This window comes from Peromyscus eremicus, chromosome 3, assembly GCF_949786415.1.
Source record: "Peromyscus eremicus chromosome 3, PerEre_H2_v1, whole genome shotgun sequence".
Classification (NCBI taxonomy): domain Eukaryota; kingdom Metazoa; phylum Chordata; class Mammalia; order Rodentia; family Cricetidae; genus Peromyscus; species Peromyscus eremicus.
Window position 1 is genome coordinate 63,161,009 of NC_081418.1, and position 20,307 is coordinate 63,181,315.

Below are 20,307 nucleotides of genomic sequence, written 5' to 3' on the forward strand. Positions count from 1 at the left end.
CCTCCCCACTTGCAGCTTGTTTCAGTAGCAGAGTGAAGACCTATCTGTCCATCAGAGCTGTGTGGTAAGCACCTCCTCCATCTGTCTAATATCAGAGCCACTGACCATAGCTGGCTCTAGACCACTTGAAATGTAGTTACTGTGATTGAGAATCTGAAAACACAATTTTGCATTTAGTTTTCATTACTATAAATGGAAGTTTAAGTAGTCAAGTGGCATTCATAGGCACTGTATCAGACAGCATGGGTCTAGATGAATTTCAGTCACTAACCTGAGCACTGGTTTGAATGAGCAGTCCATGGGATTGGGAACCTAGGAGGAGATTCCCATTCAAGCTGACTTATATCTTCACCTGTCTATAGCCTCAGGATTTCAGAACCCTGTGTTGCTGTCAGGCATGCCTGAGGTGTCTCTCTTCAAATCCTTCCTATGTCCTACATTGCATGTCTGCACTATACATTCCCTCCAGGTGAAACACATAGCCGCTGGAGTTCCAGGAGATAGCAGGAGAGCAGGATCAAGCCCCAGAGCAAGGGTCACAGGATACAACGTGACTTTCCCTATTGACCTGTGTCCTGAGAAATCACGGGGACACTGTGCAATAAATACAGTGTTTTCGCTTTTCTGAGACATAAAGGGAACACCAGAGCATTGCAGGACTTGTTCCCTTTGGTTCTGTCCATGGCTTGTATTGCTGCTGCTCTGTGGAAATGAAGCTCATTCTGCCCTGAGAGACACACGGAGGAAGTCCCAGATGTTCCTTCGTGAGTGGGGGAATTTCCAGCTCCATTGCCACCTGCTCCTGTCAAGCTTCCCTCTTAGCCACTCAGCCACTACTCAACAGGTTACCAGTTCAGGGCAAAGCTCTGGCTGCAGCAGGGACTTCTTCTGAGGTTCAGATAGGGAGCCTGGCCGTGAGAGCACTGTTGCTGAAGGCATCAGGCATTTTGGCTGTGTGATGATACAAAGGTATCAAGACAGAACTGAACCGGAAGCTTCCTCCCTGTTGGCCTGCTTTCTCAGTACCAGAAGGTACTATTTAAGCTGCTGGGGGAGAAAAGGTATAAGTAGTCTTACCCAGATGAGAACCCTACTAACTATGAGACCAATTATCAAGACAAGATATGCCCATTTAAGCAACAGTGGCACCACAGTTATGGAGGTAACCAATCAGGCTTTTGATTTGAGATCCATTCTACAAAAGGGAACCAGTGCCCAGTACTTAAACCTGGTTTTAAAAAAAAGAATAAAAAACAAAACATGATCAGAGAGGTCATAAGCCATCTGGTGGGGGCTAATACTGCTGTTAGCTAAACTGGCATGGTATTAAACCACCATCTAAACATTTATGGTTGTACCCATAGGAAAAGTGCTTGTTCAGACAAGCCTCTTTTTGCAGTGAGTGGTGAATGCACTCATGACTTCACAGGGTGCTAAGAATAAGTGATTGCTGAGTGTCAGCCTTAAACCAGAAATTTATACCATTCCTCTAAGATTGAGGGGACATTTCAGAAGAGGGCCAAGAAAGAATGCAAGAGCCAGAAGATAGGGAGAAAAGCTGAGAAATGCCATCATCTGGGAAAGACATGGTGTCCACAAGGAGAGTTGCCATACAGTCCTTCATCCTTCAGCAGAAGCAGGTGCTCATTGAGCCTTACGTGACAGAGCTCTGCAGGCTCCTCTGCTTCTTTGGGACCATTTAGTTCTCTTCTTTTGGTCATTGCTTTTTGTCTCATTGGCCTTCACACAGGCTTGTTCCTAGAGCTATCTAGGTCCTGTAGGATGTGAGGCCATCACTAGTGGTGGAGACCTGATCTAGCCCAGAAACAATGAAATCATCAGGACTAGACCTTGACCTCAGATGGGCCCTGTAGGGTCTGCTGTGAGCTCCCACTGTGTCCAGACAGGCTGGAACCTCACCTTCTGAGATGCAGCTGTTGCTTGGATGGAAGGTGCTGCCAGCATTGGCATCTTCAGCTCTCTGTGACTTCTCCTACATCTTATTTCCTCCAGTTTCCCTGAAAATCATGGCCCAGCAGAGCTGGAAGACTACTGGATTCAACCATTTCCTTATGTGAGGATGCTATGGTCTAGCTGGCAGAGTCACGCCAATGTCCCAGCCATACCTCAAGGCCAAATTCAGTCTCTGCCTTCTCCAGCAGACTGCCCTCACCTCCAGAGAAACTTTGATTTTAACCTGTGTGTGCTAGAATAGGGGAGACCTCCAGGAGGGTCTCAGGACTTCAGTGGAAGGGAGCATGTGCTTGGTGTAGATCCAAGGCCCAAGGTCACAATGTGGAGACAGTCTCACAGGGATCAAACTGTCCTGAGCCAATTTCAACTGGGTACACTTCAAAGTAGGTTGGAGTGTAATTTTCCAGTCTTGCTACTGACTGTATTGATCCCTTGAAACAGATTGAGAAAGCAATTGTTTTTAGTCTGTGGAGTACCAATTCATGTCAAAGCTCTCACCAGCCTGTGTCCAGATTTAGAACTGTTTGATTTTGATGTGCCCAGTGTGGAGGCTGCCAGGTAGCAGCTGGGTCCTCTACACCTATGTCCTCTCCTTCTCCAATGTGCAGCCAAATGTCATGACGCAGGAGAAAGTTGCTGGCCCTTGGCTTCAGCACGATCTCAGAGTCTAGTCACCCAGGTGCACCTGCAGTGCCTGACATCTCTCTTAAATGAGAAAGTTGCTTTGCACATCTTGATTTTCACATGACATTCAGACTATTATTATCTGTGACTGACATCAGGATCTATTTCACCCCAAGCAAAGGCAGCGTGTGGATTCTGGCAGCATCGTCTGACATTATGCTGCATCCTCTCTCTTGGAAGCATTGCAAGCTCGTGCAATGCCAGGGATGTTCCTGTCTGTCTGAGACAGATGTTGAAGATGAATAATGTTTGGAAAGGATTAGAGATGTTGTCACAGGAAGAGTCGAGTGCCAGGAGCGACTGCCGAAGGTAGCACAGGCTCTGATGATGGCCACGTGCCCACAGTGCTCTGCTTCCTCACTAGTTTTCAGATGGTGGGATCTCTATACAAGCGCCTAGTGGGAGGCTACAAAGGCAGGCAGAGCCCGGGAGCAGCGCCCATTCTTCTAAGGAACAATTAGCAGAATGGCACCTACATAAAAATCCATCTCCTTCACTCTCCTCCTCCTCCCGTTGCCCCACCAGACTGCTGAGCTTTGGTTATGAGGATAGCCCCTACTAATGCTGTGGTGCATATAGTGGCCATTACTGCTTTCAGAACCCAGGCTCCCTGGTATCTTGTAAGATATGGTGCTTAGGAGGACCAAGGTCTTCAGTGACAGGTGCACAACCCTGTTGTCACTTGAATTTCTCTTCTTTTTTTTTTCATTTTTCTTTATTAAGAAATTTTCTACTCGCTCCACATACTATCCACAGATCCCCCCTCCTCCCTCCTCCCACCCCCAGCCCTCTTTCCCAAGCCATCCTGCATCCTTACATTCCCCCAAATCGAGGTCTCCCATGGGGAGTCAGCAGAGCCCAGCACACTGAGCCTAGGCAGGTCCAAGCCCCTTCCCACTGCACCAAGGCTGTGCAAGGTCACCTGAATTTCATCTCTAGCTTTCATTGATCAAGACTCTGATATCTTGCTTGTTTACTTTTCAGGAGGTGGCATAGAAGAAAGTGAAAGTCCTGAGGGGCCATTAGAGTTGAAAAGTGCTCACTGTGCAGAGACGCACTGGGAGGTTGGGGTTGTAGAGTGACTCACATGCTTGGGTGCTGTGCCATGCGCATATCGTCATATTTCATCCTTTGGATGAGCCCAGGAAGCTAGGGTTGTGACACTGCTTTCAGAAATGTAGACACTAAGGTTGGGGAGATGACTCAGAAGGTGAAGTGTTTGGTGTGCAAACATGAGAACCCCGAGTTTAGATCCCAAGCACCCATGTAAGATCTGGGTGTGATCGCATATGCCTGTAACCCCCGCACTGAGTCAGTAGACTGGAGGAGCTTGAGGACTCATGGGCCAGCAAACTTAACTAAAAGAACAAGCTTCAGGTGTCAAACATAAGCTTGAGAAGTGATTAAAAAGGTATCCTGACATCAATCTCTGGCCTTTACATATACCCACACAGCAGCCAAATCTCCTCACAACACATCACACACACACACACACACACACACACACACACACACACACACACACACACAGAGAACATAGAAACAAAGGCTCCACACAGTGTAAGTCACATCTATCGGGCTGCCTGGAGGCCTTTTGAATGGTGTGCACTTGTGTCTACTGTGAACTTGATGGAGACTAGACGAACAGATACACCATAGACTTCTCCTCCATCATGTACTTGTTTCTAGATCTTAGTTCCTATCTCCATGAGCATCATAGAGCTTCCTGTGGTTCTCTGCCTTTCCCACCCCAGGTCTAGCCTGCTACCACATGCCTGCCCTCAGTTCGAATCTCCTCCCAGGCCTATGCCACTGTTCCCAGTTTCTAGGGTGTCATCATCCAGGAAGCCTTCCTTCACCTCCTGGTTATTCCATGGACTCAGTTGTCCCTCCTGTTTCTCCATGGCAATGACTGCCATCCCAACATGGGTCTGAGAACTGCTCTTGTCCGTGTTCTTCACTTGATCCCTGATTTCCACCTGAGTGTGATTTTGTCATGCAAGAGACACCCGGGCTTCCTGAAGACATTTTCTGTTGTCTTGTCTGGGAGTGCTCTTGGTGTCTAGTCGGAAGTCAGAGATGCCATTCAAGAACCTGCAGTGCATGGGCTGGTCCCCACAGCAGAGCACTACCTGCTGCAGAGTGCATCAGTGTCAAGGCTGAGAGTGGCCAATTACCGCAGAGACCCTGGCCTCTCTCCCCGCTCTTTCTTATATATATGGTTACAAGCACTCCGTAATGTTGGCTGGGTATTACTGAACAAATAGAGCAAAGAGATAGGAAGATTCACGATGTCTCTCATCAAATCAATCAGTCCACTTGTTGGAAGCCTTCTCACGGTAGCTGCATGTCACCATGGAAACCCCTCTTTCTGCGCCCTCCACACTATGGGAGCTCTGTCCTTATCAAGGACTGTGTTCTGGTTATGAGCTGAGCACATCAGCAGAAGGGATGACCCTGCCCTGATGAAATGCGTTGTTGTATGGTAGTGTTTTCCCTGAATGTATTAGTAGAACTGTATCCAGGGACCAGACCAAACACACGCTGCTCTTTGGGTGATTAAATGGCCCCGATTAGAAATTACTTGGCAGAGGCCCTTTTTACTACAACTTCCAGGGGATTCTTCTTCTATTGTTTGTCCTAAGTGAGTGGAGTTAATGAAGAAGAAGCCAGCCTTAAACCAACACCCATGAGAGCTGGTTGTAAGACGGGGCTCTCCAAGGACAAACACTGAGCTAAGAGCATGTCCTGGAGCGGAGATGGACAAGCCCAGGTTCCTTGTTAACTAGCCAGGCAGATACAACATGGAAACTCTATAGTGAACTCTCAGCTGTAGTAAGACGAGAATCAGGGGAAGCTTCAAGAAAATACATGCTGTGCGTGATCCTTCATGCTCCCCCCACCACTGCCCTTCAGCCCACTGGATCATCTGAAGGATTTTAAACATAATCTTATGTTCAGAATTTTAAGTGCAGTATCTCATTTTAAAACCATAATTGTAACACATATGTCCTGTGAAATGTCACCACATCACCTCACACGGTTATCTTCTGTAGGGTGAGATGGCTCACTACTGACTTCCTTTGGAAATTTCAGGAAACAGTAGAATATAGTATGATAGTCTGTTGTAACAACAGTCACCACACTGCACACCAGGGTTCTAGAATTTTTTCATCTTATCATTGCACCTTTGACCAGCATCTGCCTACCTGTTTCCCCACCTCCTGCCTTTGGCAATGACGGTGTCTTAGCTTCCATTTATAAATGAGGGTAGACAGTATTTCCCCCTTCTGCCTAGCGTATTTCATTTCTTTTCTCCAAGCTCATCTATAGTAAATGTAGGACTTCCTTCTTTGTTTAAGACTAAATATTGCTCCATTATGTTTATATGCCACATTGATTTCCATCCCAAATTTGACTGATGGATGAAGGCTGCCTCTGCATCTTGCTGCTGAGAGTACTTCACCCATGATTCTGGGGAAGCAAGTATCTTTTTAACACCATGATTTCAATTCTCTTTGGACATATATCTAGTGATGGGATTGCTATATCCCATTCTACTCATAATTGTTCAAAGAGCCTCACATTGTCTTCTGTGATGGATGTACCAATTCACACTCACACCCAAACCCTAGAATAGTGGTCCCCAGCCTTCCTAGTACATTTCCTCAGGTTGTGGTGACCCCCAACCATAAAATAGTTATTTTGTCACTCCTTCATAACTGCAATTTTGCTACTGTGCTACTGTTATGAGTTGTAGTGTAAAAATATGATATTTGACCCCCACAGGGGTCAGGACCCACAGGTTCAGAGCCGTTGTCTTCTACCAAGGCTTCTTTGTGGGTATTTATTCCTTGTCTTTTGACAATCACTATCCTATTGGTGGGAATGTAATCTTACTGTGGTTTTGGGTTTGCATTTCCAGGATAATTGTTGATGCCATTTTCAGAGACTTATTGGCTCTTTGTATATCTTCTTTGGAAATAAGTCTTTTTAGGCTCTTTCTTTTCCTTTTCTTTCTTTCTTTTTCTTTTCTTTTCTTTATTTTTTTTTCTTACAATAGTCATTTATTTAAAGTGGGCATCTGCAGAGCAAGTAATTCTTAAATTGTGATTCAGGTTGAAACAACTTCATAAAAATATGCTGAGACCAGGCACATCCACAGATCTCAACTACAAGATCACTTCTTTGCCCATTCTTATTTCTCTTTTCTTTCCTGAATAACCTCTTTCAGATAGGATTCAAGGTAGAATTTGTCCTCCTCATATTTTGCTCACTCCTCCTTAGGCAAGATCTGATACCTCATGGTCAGGTCCAGAGCTCTCTTAATTCAAAACATTCTGTCATTATAAAAATCCCCAGGAAGCCTTCTTATGGCTTCTTTCACATCTTCAGTCTCGTATATTGTGTCATCGTGTGTTACCCCCAGTCTGTTGAGTCCTGCAGCATTATAACACCAGTTTCAAAAACCATCCAGCCGCTTGCTTGACTCTGCAATAGTGGATCTGCCCGCCATTTTGACCTGAGAGTGAAGCACTGCCTTCTGGCCCTTTCTTTTTTTAATTGGCTCTTTGTTTTTGGTTTTGTTTTATTGTTGTTATTGTATTGAGTTTATTACATAGTTTTATACTAGCTCTTTATTGGTATAGAATTTGCAAACACTTCCCTCATTGTGTGAGTTGTCTTAACCTATTGTTCTATTCTTCATGACTAATGGCCACTTAGCCACATCTCATAAATGAAATTTGTGAATGACATTATATAGTTCAGTATGCTTAATTGATATTTGCAAAGTCAGTTTTTGGCCGTTACTAAAACAGGATCAATTAATGAATTAAAATATGACTCATTTGAGAAAGGACTTGAGGCAGATGAAATTCATATAATGTAAAATGGGAAGAGATGGCGGTGAATGTGGAAGGAGAGAAGTGAGGTCAGTGGATTCCACAGGAAGCACACATGTCAGAGCTCTGCACAGTGGCTGAAGTGGAATGGACACCCAGTGCTTTCTGTTTGGGTTTTCAATAGAGTGAAGAGGATCAGGCCAGTTGAAGGTGTCCTAGTGCTTACACATGAAAATGTGGCAGCCAAAATGGAATTAATCAATAAGATCCAAAACCCTTAGGTTAAGATCTATGGACTATTATGGTTAATCTTAGTCACATTCAAAGAAGTTTCCCAAACCTAATTATAAGACAAATCAACTTTCAACTTGTATGTGGTTCTCACAGCTACAGGACTGAAGATCTTGCTAGATTGTAAATATCCTTCAAATCTGGAGTGGCGGTCATGAAATATCTTTAAACAGAGCATGGAGGCGGTGAGTGTTCAAAGCTGACCGTCTTCTATTTTTACATTGTGCAGATGAGTTAGAACACTCAGGCTTCACTTTTGAAGTTAGCCACCAGAATTCCAGAAGGAAGAATGCGAACACATGAGAATTCTTACACTTTTGACGCCTAGCACCCCAGTTCCAGGTTGCAGAGCTGTGGGCTCTGCAGGAGCTCTCCAGTTACATGATGGAGGAGGCTGTTCCCATGTAGGTTTTGATCCTAGAGCCACAGACATGGCTCAGGTATAGGACGAACAATGTGTATCCTTTGAGGAGAGGCCTCAGAGCGGGACTGTCCAGTACGGTGCCACTGAGCACAGGTAGCCAGTGAGCTGTTGGAACATGTCCTGCTTGAATGGAAGTGTGCAGTAGGTACAAAGCACAGAAGATGAGGAGATGGGTCAGAGGGAAAAGTGTTTGCTGTGCAATAATGAGAACTTGAGTTTGGATCCCCAGTACCCATGAAAAAGGCTAGGAGCTGAGACAGGAGGATCACTGGACTGGCCAGCTAGTCTGGTCAGGTTGGTGAGTTCCAGGTTCAGTGAGAGCCTTGTCTCAAAAATAAAGTGGGGAGCAGTTGAGGAAGCCATTCAACATCAACCTCTGGCTTCTACATGACTGTGCATACACACATATACACACCTGCACAAAAACTAAAAAGTAAAATATATTCTGCAGTTTAAAGACATACTACTGAAAGAAAGCGACATATTATTCACAGTGTGTACACATATGTATTGCGTATGCATGTGTATGGGTTAGGGTTAGAGGGTTAGAGTTATTGGGATTGGGTTAGGGTTAAGGTTAGGGTTAGGGTTGATTATGGTTAGGGCTTAGGGTTAGGATTTGATTAGGGTTAATGTTGGGTTAGGGTTAGGGTTGTTTAGTGTCAGGGTTGGGTTGGGTTAGGTTTTGGGCTGAATTTGGTTACGGTCAAGATTGGATTACTGTTAGTGCTAGGTTATAGGGTTAGGGTAGGTTTTCTGGTTATGATTAGGTTGGTGAGAAAAATATCCAAAGAAGAATTATATGAAATTACAACCTTTGAATCCTTTTGATAATTCATTCCAATATGCTAGCTGGGATGAATATTCCGCTTTGATTAATAAAATATTAGCATCTTCGATGTTTTCTTTTCTGGATGTATTTCCCCAGTGTCCTCACACAGAAGCTGTGGTCCAAGTGTCCAAAGTTGCATCTCGAATTGGTCGATAGTATTTGTTATCCCCACCGCCATCATCACTACTACATCATCAGCATCTCTACTACAATGATCACCAGCACTTCTTAACATCATTGTTACCTTTGTTCTCACTGCCGTCATTACCACCATCATCAGCATAATCATCACTACTCCCATCGTCACCATCATTTCATGACCATCACCACATATTCAGCATCACACTGTTCTTACCATGTTAACATCCCTGCCTTAATTACTGCCATTATCACCATAAGACAGTCACTACCATCACCATAATCACCAGTGCTGTGAACACCATCATCACTGTCTTCGTTACCACCACTACTCCCACCAAGACCACCATCTTCTTCCTAACCTGCATCATCAGTGGACAGCCATCAAAGTTACAGCATATTGACAGGTAATTAGAAAAGCTGAGCTTGAATGCAAGCATCCTCCTAGCCAGTGATGTCTGTGGTCCAGACATTTTTACATAATTTTGGGTTCACTGGAGGAAGGGAGTAGCAGATCCTGTACCTCATGGTTGTTCAGAGAGCTCTGCACTGTTCATGTGCGAGTTTTGTGGCCCATTCATCTTTCCCTATCAGCCCATATGCTGACAGACAGCTGAATGAAGGTATAGTTACCGGAGCTTTCTAAAAGTAGATAGTAAATGGCCGATAGTTGCTTTTCTGGGCCCAAAGCTAGGACTCTACTGCAGAGAGGTGCACCAACATGCCCTATGATTGATTCAGGACCAAAAATGTGTAGTGTTTGTTTGCTTGTTTTGGTAATGCACAGTTGGAGAATATGACTTCATTTCTTCCTGGAGACAACCAGGGAAAAGTACAGTGAGGTGTGGTGATATTGTGTTCCCCAATATATTGTGAACACTAATAAACTTATCTGGGGTCAGAGAACAGAACAGCCACTAGACAGACATAGAGGCCAGAAAATGGTGGCACTCACACCTTTAATCCTAGCCTTCTGGAGGCAGAGATCCACCTGGATCTCTGTGAGTTCAAAGCCACACTGGAAACAGCCAAGCATGGTGACTCATACCTTTAATCTCAGGAAGTGATGGTAGAAAGCAGAAAGGTATATAATGTTTGAAAACTAGAAACTAGGCCTGGTTAAGCTTTTGAGAAGCAGTTCAGCTGAGATCCATTCAGATGAGGACACAGAGGCTTCCAGTCTGAGGAAACAGGATCAGCTGAGGAATTGCAAGGTGAGGAAGCTGTGACTTGTTCTGCTTCTCTGTTCGTTCTTCCAGCATTTATGCCAATACCTGGCTCTGGTTTGTTTTTATTAATAAGACCTTTTAAGATTCATGCTACAGCGAGGAATTTATTTTGGCCCCAGTTCTCAATCTGCTTTACATGAAGAGTTAAAGCCATGGTTCCCCAGGTGCCTGCAAGGCCCTGCTTTGAACACACCATGTCAGCAACTTGCATAAGAAAGAAGACAGTTGTGTGAGACTGGGATAAATGGCCCCAAGATTTGTCTTTTCATGAGACAGAAAATCCCGGGTAACTTTAGACAGACATTTCTATTTCAAAAGAATCTGAATATTGTGTCAATGTGAAAACACAGTCACAACTGGTCTTCCCGAGATATGGGGAGAGATGGAAAGAGTCCCAAGAGGGAAGGAGGAAGGCTGAGCCTGGCATCTAGTCCCTTCCCTGCTACCAAACATTCCTGTGGTGGAAGAACTTGGAGTAGCAGTCTAGAGCAGAATTCCTTTGTTATTCTCTCAGACAGTGTCTGCTAGAAGATAACACTGAGGCGGGGGTGGCCCCAAGAGGCCATCGATGACTGAGAAAATAGATATAATAGTTTTTATTTCACCTAGCATGACTCGATCCTTTGAATGCAATCTTACAGCCTGGAGGGGAGAGTAGGTTCAAACTCTTTTAGTTACTTTGAGCTGCTTTGGATGTAGGTAGCTGCTGCCTTCAGTAATTGATGAGAACTCCAGCGTAGACTCAAGCCAGGACCAAAGGTACCTGCCTTAGCCCAACTGGCATCCCCTGTGGCCTTATTGTCTCATCACAGGAATGCTAGCCAAAGAATCAGCCTCCTCTTAATGCAAGCAAGCATCATTTAATGGGCATCAGTTCTAGAATTCTGCATTTTAGAAAAAAAATTAGCCCATGTTTTCTAGTGAGTGAACAGATCTTATATTTTTTTTTTGAGTATTTACTAAGAAACTTGGGTTTTCCCAAGTCCCCAGTGGCACTCCTTGACCCTTCTGTATAGATGTCACCAAGATGGCTGGTGCATGTTCCATCCCTCCACACCTTTCATATTCCCTCTTTATTCACTATTGATAACTCACACATCATAAGAATAGACGTGAGTCTCTCAAGGTTCCCGAGTCTACATTGAGAGGATGATCCAGATATGTTCCTGTTAAACACCTGAATCTGCAAGGCATTGAGCTCAGTGCAAAGGTGTGTGATGAGCAGAGATGCAGCTCTTGACTAGGAGAGTGACATGGTTAATGAGTTTAAGTCACAGCAGCTGCTGTAATACCAATTAATTCCATTCACAAAATGATTTCACATACCATTATCTGGAGAAGATGTGGAACGGTTCCCAACAAACAAGAAACATTCCCTATGGTGTAGAATCCATGTTCTGGGCACTGGTCCACAGCAGGCAGCCAGCACTTACTCCAGGAAAGCTGGGGTTCGAGTGAGGGCTCTGAGCAGCCTCATACTGCTCTCCAGGGCTCTCTGTGTGCCCCTGGCCAGGCTTTAAGTTGGAGAGCTGCAGGCTGGGACTGAGGGGAGGTCAGTATCACTTAACATCTGATTCTGCACGGCTCATTTAGGCCTGGGCTAAGCATTCCTGCAACTGGGTCTGCAGACTCCAGTGCTGGGCAAAGCTGTTCCCAACACTAAAGAAATTATGGACTTTATAACAATGTTACATGACAGATTGTGGGTCACACATCCAGGGAGTTGCTCAGCGTGTGCCTCTGTGCATGTGCATGTGTACGTGTGGCTGTGTCTAAGGGAAATGGAAGGGACAGCAGCAAGATGGAAGGAAGAACAAACCACCTCTACCCAGGACCTCCTTCTTTCCCCCAAGGGTTTCTTTGCAAGAAAGTCAGTTTGGGTCTTTCAATTAAAGTGTTGTTCCAGATAAAGGTTATTCTAACGCTCTGCATTGAGTCTGAGGAAGCAGTCATCGTGAGATGCTCCACTTTTATGTGATACTGAGAAAGAAGACACCCTGTCAAACTATTTGGTGTCTTTATCTGTAAGACAGTTTCTGATTTCAGAGATATCAAAATATGGAATAATGTATCCCAGCACAGTATTGCTGTCGACAGTGGAAAGACTTGATTTACAGATTGACTAGATAGATAGACACGTAGACACACAGATTAGTACATGAACAGGTGACAGATGGTGATCTATGTATGAGAAATACATAGCGGTATGGACAGACAGTGGTGTCCATGGATAGGTTGCTAGACAGAGCTCCCATGGCACTCGGGGCAGCCAGTCTCCTCCTCCTTAGCAGGTGGCATGCATGTGGACTCTTACGTTGGTGTTTCCAAATAGCCATTCACAAACAGGAAGCTCCAACCTGGACCATCTCTGTTCCTGTAACCTTGAGTCTCGGGTCTTCTCATGCTGCTTCAGTGCCATCAGAGCAAACCACTGCCTGTGTCCAGCAGCGTTGGCTCTGGGATCCAGAGAGTTAATTCTAGACGTAATTACACATGGCGCACCCAGGTGAGGTGTGTTTTGGACTTAGAAGCCACAAATGCAGGTGAGAGAAGTCGACTGCAGTCTGTAGGTACTGCTGAATGTTATCCTTCATCAGAGATTCGAACCACTGGCTAGCTTTGCCCAGCTTGCTGGACAGCTGCCTTTGCCAACTGGGTGGGATGCAGCTTTGTACCATAGTTCTGAGGCTGGGGAATGAGCTGAAGAAGCAGGTCTTCCCCCATCGTCTCCTCCAGCCCACATTCCTCAGACATCCCAGGCAGTTTGTACATTGCCCTTAAAACATCTGTCATTCACCCACAGCCATCATTAGGCAGTGGACACCCGAAAGGCAGAGAGGGGCCGGGTCTTAGTTTCTCTGACTCCACTGTCATCTTTTTCTAAGCACCTGCTGTGTGCTGAGCATCGCTCTTCAGACTGACCACAGAGAGGTGAGCAGGAGGCTCGCCAATGTCACAGGACCAGGGTACCTGCTGGCTCGTGGGACAGCAGGGAGGGGGTGGGTGGGGGAGGCTGTCTTCATCCCCTCACAGCCAGTCCTGCTCTCTCTCCCCTCCTGTCATGGTGGTCTTGCAGGCCTTTCATCTCAGATGGGGCTGTACAAAGTGGCTAAGAGTGGGCAGTAACCAATGGGACAGAACCTCACTGGCCATCAGGGAGACATGAGGAGTAGTTCTTGGAAACAGCCGGAGGATTTGGGTTTTAGTCTGTGATTTGTCCCCCCAAGCTTCATGCCAGTGCTGTACATTCCCGAGGAGTGTCCACATAATTGTGGCTTCCTTGGGTATGTTCTGAATCTGTGATCATGTTTCGTAGAGACAAGACTGTCAGCTAAAGCGAGGCACCAAGGACAGGATGCCTTGCCTGACAGGTGGTGGGAAGGACCACAGGAACAAGGCAGTGGTGTTTAGCACCCCACCAGCTCCCCACTAGCTCTGTGGGGGCCACATCTTTGCAGAACCATGTAACTGCAGGTGTAACGTTAGTGCAAGCCCTCCACACCTGCCTCTTTTAGGCAGAACAAGGCAGGCAGCTCCAGGAAAGACCTTGTCCGAATTGTCTGCAGCAGGTGAAAAACAGAACTGGGGATCTCTGGCCCCCCTCTTACGTGGTCAGGGGCAGGAAGCCCGTATCGGGAGGTAGACAAGGCTTTGACCCCTTCCTGCTTCTAGCTCTGCTCTGGGATCTCCACCATTGCTGTAAGTGGACAGAGGTTGACTGTGAGTGCAGCCTGCCTCCCCGGAGATCATGGGGGAGTCGGGACAGCCCGAGGGAATTGTTTCCTGTCAATAAATCACAGCTCCTTGATTGGGTTAAAAACTCAAACCCGATGTGTCTTGCTTATAAGCAGATAAAATGAAAGATCAAGAGCTCAGAAGCAGGATTGTGTACACGCACTCAGAAGAGACCACGGAGTTCACGTCACACACCGTAGACATCAAAGCAGAACGCTGATTGAACAAAGACAGTAATTTTATATTGTAAAGGGTCCCATCCATAACAAAGATACATAATTGCTATCACCTTTTACACACCGAATTATACTGTCTTTAAATAGCTAAATTAATGTCAGTAATTTCAAAGACGTGGACAGAAACAAAACGAAGTGGGAGACTTGATGTCCGCCTGTCTCTGACAGGTCATTCAAGCAGACTGTAAACAAAGCTAGAGAGGGAAGGAACAAAGGAGTTAGGAATGATTTCATACAGAAGCAGGTATCCTCGGGAAAATGTACCTTTCTCTCGATATCCAGGGAAAAGGAGGGAGAAATGCACTGCATTCTGTAAATGAAAATCTCAAGCTGAGGAAAGCAGGCTGAATTCCAAGAGGACGATGTGCAGCCACAGAAAGAGAGGAGAGAGATGGGGCGGGGAGGTGAGGGAGACAGGAACAGAAGGAAAGAAAATAGTCTGAGATGCTTAGTGGGTAAAGGGCTTGCATACAAACATGGGGGCCAGAGTTCCAATCCCCAGAGCCCACGTAAAGCTGGATGCAGAAGCTTGCATCATAACCCTACTGTTCCTATCACAAGATGGGAGGTCAGGATGCAAAAATCCCTGGAAAACACACACACACACACACACACACACACACACACACACACACACACAGTGTGAGAGAGAAAAAGACAGACAGAGATACACAGAGAGAAAGAGACTTCCTTATAATTCTGAGATTTAAAATAAGACAACACTGAATTGCAGACCCCTGTACTGTGGCGACACTGAAGGCTGAGGACACTCTGGTGTATATGGTGGCTGCTCACCTCTCACACGCCTTCTTTGTTCTCTGTGACCCAACAATGTTCCTTGCCTTTTTGTGGAACCCTTTCCTCAGAATTGGAACATTTCCTCCCGGGGGGAGGCTAGTCAAGATTCAGGAAGTAGGTATAACTCCCAAGTCTCAGGACATTTCTCAAATAAGACTCACGAGGCCCCTTGCCAAGCTTAATCAGGCAGTAGCCATTGCTGGGGAGAGGAGACTTTTGGAGACTGGCCTCGCTGCCTGCAAGCGATGCAGGGAGCCCCAGGGGTACAGGTTTTGTGAAGTATTAGCCTTGCTGGGGTGGGGTTTGGGGTGATGTGGCTAAATTCTTAGCCTTACTCCTCTAACCATAGCAAACTCATTGGTTCAGTAAGCCAGTTGTGTAGAATAAATTCTTTGATCTGTTATTGGTACCCTCCCTGGAGTGAACAGACATTTGTTCATGTCTCCACAGGAAGACTCACACAACATCCATGAACAGGCATAGCATATCCCCCCTCCCCTTGCTCTCAGGTCGGCTCTGCAGCCTGCTTTCACCACCGGAACATGAGGTGACGATGCTGTGTAACTTCTGAGCCTCCAAGATCTGCAACGTCCGTCTTGGTTTCTGGAAAGCACGCTCTCTGATCCATATGTTGGGAGAAGATGCTTGAGCCAGCCGTGTGGACAGTCAGACTCACAAAACACTGTCCACAGAGTAGGGCCACCTAGGGATTTCTAGAGATGGACAGCTTCAGCCTCGCCAGGGGCCCAAGCCAACACCAGGACCAAAGTGCTACCAGATGAGCACTGCCTGAATGCCCAATGGTGACTGTGACTGTGTTCTGTCACCCCCCCCCCCCCCCCGAGTGCTTATGCATGCTGAGTTTTCCCTCTTCTTCAGAGAGATGGCAGCTCGCCATGCAGCTTTACTGCAGGCCAGGCACCAAGGGCCTGTGCTAAACCTGGGCAAAGACAGCACACCCTGTGCAGAAGTACAGATGGGGTTGTTAGTTGCTTGTGTTCTCACCTCGATTTTTCTCCTTTGTTACCATTTGAGAATTTCATATATGAATATAATATGTTTTGATCAAATTTTACCCCATTTCCTCCCTTACACTTACTCCTCCACCTCCCCTTTCCCCTCCCAACTTCACGAGCTCTATTATTTTAAAACTCACCAAGTCTATCTAATGTTGTCAGTGTGGGTGGGGGTGGGGTTTAGGGCCATCTACTGAAGCATAGGTAACCTCTCATGCCTAGCATCCCTGAAAGGAAACTGTCAGGAGCTAGGGGTGGAACTTTGTGACCACCTTCCTCTATGTTGAGATTTTGTCTAGGCTGAGCACCCCACAGGTCTTGTGCATTTCGTCACAATTCCTATGAGTCCTTATGTGCGACTGCCATGTTGTGAGCACAGAGCACCATCTTCTTGTGGCCAACCACTACCTCTGGCTCCTACGATCTTTCTACCTACCCCTCTTCTTCAACGATCTCTGATCCTCGAGACAACGAGGGTTGGTACAGACATCTCCCTTTAGGACTGGTCATTCTACAGTCTCTTACTCCTTCATGTTGACCAGTTCCACCTGGATTTTGTAGGGACCAAACTTATTAAATATAACTAGGATGGGAGGCTTTACCTGGTTTCTCCAAGTCTCAAAGCACGTGGGTAACCTCTGCCCAGCCTACCAGGGTACTATCATCTTGAGTTGGTCTCCTAGTAAGAGGAAGGGAAATTTCATAGACATTTACTCCACTCTTCACACATAGACTAATTAACCATTCTGTGAGATCATCTAACTTACAAGTTTGTCTATCACAATTATAGATTAAAGGACCAGAGAAATGACAGCTAGGTAGGCCATGGCTACAGTGGGTACACTGGATGAGACTGGACTCCAGTTATTAGCAGTGAGCACATTCTCTCTAAGCAATGAGCCATGATGACCCTGGGTACCTGCCCTAGCTTCTGTTATTGTGATTAACTACCCCGACAAAAGCAACTTGGGGGAAACGGTTGGTTTGGCTCATGATCCCAGGTTACGATCTGTCAGAATGTGAAGCATCTAGTAACAGCCACAGTCAGGGCAGAGAGAGGGGAATGCATACATGCTTGTCCTCAACTGGTTCTTTCCCTTTTGTACAGAGTCCAGGACCCAGATCCAGGGGGCCTTCCCACTTTTACATTGAGTCTTCTCACATCAATTAACATAATTGAGATAATCTCCAGCAAACACGCCCACGGGCCAGCCTGATCTAGACAGCCCCTCACTGGGACGCTCTTCCTGGGTGATTCAAGGTGGTGTCACATCGACAAAAATAATTGGCACAGTCCTCACATCAAATCAGACTCAGGTTTCACATTTCTTGGATGTTTTGGCACCTTCTTTTTTTTCTGACTTATGTTGAGAATTGAATAGCTTTCAGGTCCTTCCAGAGAAGTTTCTGGAAAGTTAGTCTGTGTATTAGTGACAGTCTTTAGCACTGTTTCTTGGGCACCCAGGGTCTGCTCAGTATATAGGGCCTGGGCTTGGGAACTGGGCAGAGGAAGCTCTGTCTTGTTGAGGTGATGGTCCCCTTTCATCTAAAAAAAATCTACAACTGATGAATAGTAAAAATTAATTAGCTGGGTATAAAAGGAGTATACAAAGTGAAAGCATACATGCAGAATAAAAATAGTAACTAGAAATGTAGTTGGAAAATAGCCAATTTTCAGTAGACCAATGGAAAGTACTAACACAACCTCCAGTTGTTCTATCAGACCTTTAAACACTGGCTGCTGCCAGAAGGTGCTGTCCAGCTGCCAGAAGTGGGGAAGGGGCAGTCTTCCTCCTGCACTTACTCCTTCCGGGAAACACCTTCACACACCTGTTCAGAGACTTAACTCTTAGTTGACCCCAGATCCAGTGACATTGACCACCAAGGTTAACCAGCCTATAGTGTAGCCTCATGTGACAAAAGGGACTTTACAGGTGTGGCTGAGTGCTGTGAAATGAGGGGAGTGCCTTGGATTATCTGGGTGGGGACAAGCACAGATGTCTGTCAAGGGCAGGTAGAACTGTCATGGAGAAGAACGGGGTGATGGGAGCTCAGTGCATGGGGAGAGACAGTGTGAGGACTTTGAATGCATGCCTCAGCTTGCTTTGAGGTGGATGAACAAAAGCCTAGAATTTCTGGAGGGAACACAGCCTTGCTGACATCCTAATCTTAGAAGTCCTGGCCATAGATAGATGAGAAGGTAGGACTGATAACTTCTTTTCTTCAGAGAATAAGTGAAAATTTTGCAATTTCTGAGGGGGTGGACTTGGCATAATCTTTTGAGAAGATATTTTGGTAAAATGTGTTAACTTAAAACTGACTTAGTAAGTCCACTCCTGAAAGTTGTCTCCAGGGGAATACAGAAAAGTATATGCAAAAATTCATCTTAAATTATGTTTTCATTATTTATAATATGGCCCAAACTGAAAGCAACCTGAAAGCCCCATGATGTAAAATAAATTAGCAACTTAGAATAAATGCAGACTGGAATAATAAACAACAACAAAAATGGTGATATATGTTCATATCCACTGATGTTGTCCAAGAGACGATGATGTATATATGTCAGTGGACAAGAGATTACACAGCACCACCCCCCACAATAGTGACTATAATACAAATTCACAAAAGCCTGAAAAAATATTCATGCATGTCCTAATAGAGTTCTTTCTCCTATTATGTCATGACTTAAGGGTGATTTTTGTCTCAGTTCTTGTGTGTGTTCAAATCCTTTCTTTGCAATAACTATGGACAATATTCATAGTTCATAGAGATGAATCAAAATTAGTTGCATGATGGAACACACAAGGAACAGATTTAGCACTTTAAGGAGAGAGGGCACTGGATCACTAGGAAGAGCCAAAAGCTAACTCATGATCATACACATGTGTGCATGCACAGTCCTTCATGCATACACTCACATACATGCACACCATGAAATGCTTGGTCAACAAAGGCCTGATAAAAATTTAAACTCCCATGAGCCGTAGATAACTGGAATGTGTTTCATGTCTTCCATTGTGCTGCTGAGGGAATAGTCCTTCAGTAGGTTATATCTCTTGTCTCTGAAAGTCGTGTCCATTTTCCAGGGATGTTTAAATGTCCACGCAGCTGCCCTTCCATCTTGCATCCATCCAGCTTCAAGCATGAATGCTGAAGCAGTTACCGATTGCTTTGCTGACTTAGGTCACAGCCACCATGATGGCTGTGCCGGGTGAGTCACCTGAGTGCTGCAGCGTTTGGCAACTGCAGTGTCCAGCAATGGGATGGCTTGGTCTCTCTGCCAAATGAAAGGCCAACATCTTGTCTACCACTTGGATGGAGTCCCACGGAGAACTTTAAGACTATTTTAACTTGATTAATTTCCCCAATTTATAAAGCTGGAAAGATTTTTTTTTAAAGCACAATTGCATTATCTCATGGAGCTGTTATAGATTTGAACCACTGATCTGCATTAAAATAGCCATAATTTGAGGGAACAGAGCATCTCTGTTGGTAAGGTCCCTGGTCTCTAGCCGCTGAGCTGCTATCTAGACACTTTATCTTCAGTGGGGGACACAGTGTTCTGTTCATTCAGAGATATCCATTCATCAAAGCAGAGATGGAACTCAACTTCAAAAAGTGACCTTGCAGTTAGGAGTTGGCATCTTAGCCAGCAGGAAGTAGAGGGTGTCGCCTGAGAGCTGGGGAGGCCTTGCAGGGAGTCCCTGAGACAATGCCAACATTTGAGAAAACAAAGCCTGTGCAGTTTCAGGGACGCCCATGTTTCTCCTGGCATCCTCAAAGGATGGCTGTCCTTTCTAGATCTGACGTCTGAATTTCTCCAGCAGCACCTTTTCCCACTGAAGATTAATATACGGATCCTTCAAAGCAGGGAACACAGAGTGTTACCATCAGAATGAGTATGATTGGCCCATGTCTGGACCTTTGCAAAACCAACGAGCTTGGGTTGTCTGAAGGGCCGTACTTCATCAGTAGAAGAAACTGTCTGACCTCGATTGGTTCTGTCACACGTCTGACTGACAAACCCAAGTACAGTACTGAGCAAAGCAGGGTGGCTACCATTGTCCATTTATGCTCCAACTCTCAGGTGATGACGTTCATCT

The 20,307-nt window shown here is 45.5% G+C and overlaps 1 pseudogene; it reads right to left on the reverse strand.

Moving 5' to 3' along the window:
• Positions 1 to 6,838: 6,838 nt before the first annotated feature.
• On the reverse strand, positions 6,839 to 7,174 carry LOC131905841 (cytochrome b-c1 complex subunit 7-like; annotated as a pseudogene).
• Positions 7,175 to 20,307: the final 13,133 nt, after the last annotated feature.